The 1,653-nt window shown below is 38.8% G+C and overlaps 1 pseudogene; it reads left to right on the forward strand.

Annotated features, from left to right (window-relative positions):
* Positions 1–284: 284 nt before the first annotated feature.
* LOC126767514 (small nucleolar RNA U3) lies at positions 285–421 on the forward strand (annotated as a pseudogene).
* Positions 422–1,653: the final 1,232 nt, after the last annotated feature.

Below are 1,653 nucleotides of genomic sequence, written 5' to 3' on the forward strand. Positions count from 1 at the left end.
TGCTCGTCGTAACTTTGAAGCGCTTACCACCTAGACCACAATTGACACTTGTATTACGTTGTCCTAATTATGGTTTGGTTATGCATGAAAGAAATATAGAATGGATCGCCGACTGTTACCTCTTTCCTTGCTGCTGCTGCGCATATGTATGTTTGTATACTTGTTCATTATTGAAGTTATACCGCTTTTCCTTTCCTTTGTCTTTCATTTCTGCGAATTCTCAACTATTTTATGTGCCCTTTTGTTGAAATACCCTGCGTTGGTCCATTTTTTGGAAATCGAAACGCGATGACGAGGTATATCGTTTTATCTGAGAGCGTGAGGTTTAAGAAGTTCATTTCTAATTTTGTCTTGTGGCATATTAGAAATGATGTTTCTTCGGAAATCGTTCGCTTACAACTAATAAAACGGCTTCTGAGTGGTGATTTTAATGAATATATTAATTTTGGTTGAAATGCTCTGCGTTGGCCGTTGAAAAGTTAAGACTATACTTCTCAGGATCATTCATTTCTTCAAAGAAATTAATGGCCCTTAGAAATATGCATATTTGCAATATTTCGTTGTCATTTCCATATTCGTAGCAATAGAATTTCTATGGCATAAGTAAAGTAATGGCCGCCGATTGTCACCCCTTGCCGCTGTAGCAGCTTCCCCTGCAAACATGCGTAAATATGTATGTATGTATACGTATGGTCGTAAATACATATCGACGCAGATTTTCGCGAGAAGCACCAGAAAGTTGTGCAATATATGAATTTTATACTCTCGCAACAATGTTGCTAAGGAGAGTATTATGGTTTTGTTCACATAACGGTTGTTTGTAAGTCATAAAACTAAAAGAGTCAGATATAGGGTTATATACACCAAAGTGATCAGGGTGACGAGTAGAGTTGAAATCCGGATGTCTGTCTGTCCGTCCGTCCGTCTGTCCGTCCGTCCGTGCAAGCTGTAACTTGAGTAAAAATTGAGATATCATGATGAAACTTGGTACACGTATTTCTTGGCTCCATAAGAAGGTTAAGTTCGAAGATGGGCAAAATCGGCCCACTGTCACGCCCACAAAATGGCGGAAACCGAAAACCTATAAAGTATCATAACTAAGCCATAAATAAAGATATTAAAGTGAAATTTGGCACAAAGGATCGCATTAGGGAGGGGCATAGTTGGCCGCAATTTTTTTGGCAAAGTGGGCGTGACCCCGCCCCCTAATAAGTTTTTTGTACATATCTCGGAAATTACTATAGCTATGTCAACCAACTCTACAGAGTCGTTTTCTTCAGGCATTTCCATATACACTTCAAAAATGGAAGAAATCGATAATAACCACGCCCACCTCCCCATACAAAGGTTAAGGTGTTGAAAATCACTAAAAGTGCGTTAACCGACTAACAAAAAACGTCAGAAACACTAAATTTTACGGAAGAAATTGCAGAAGGAAGCTGCACCCAGGTTTTTTTTTAAATTGAAAATGGGCGTGGCCTCGCCCACTTATGGACCAAAAACCATAGGAACTACTTCACCGATTTCAATGAAATTCGGTATATAATATTTTCTTAACACCCTGATGACATGTACGAAATATCGGTGAAATCGGTTTCCCCCCCTTCTTCCAATTAAGCTTTTGATTCCCTCCCTTTTTTCTGTATAAAAAAT

This window comes from Bactrocera neohumeralis, unplaced genomic scaffold (assembly GCF_024586455.1).
Source record: "Bactrocera neohumeralis isolate Rockhampton unplaced genomic scaffold, APGP_CSIRO_Bneo_wtdbg2-racon-allhic-juicebox.fasta_v2 ctg7321, whole genome shotgun sequence".
In the NCBI taxonomy this organism is placed as follows: domain Eukaryota; kingdom Metazoa; phylum Arthropoda; class Insecta; order Diptera; family Tephritidae; genus Bactrocera; species Bactrocera neohumeralis.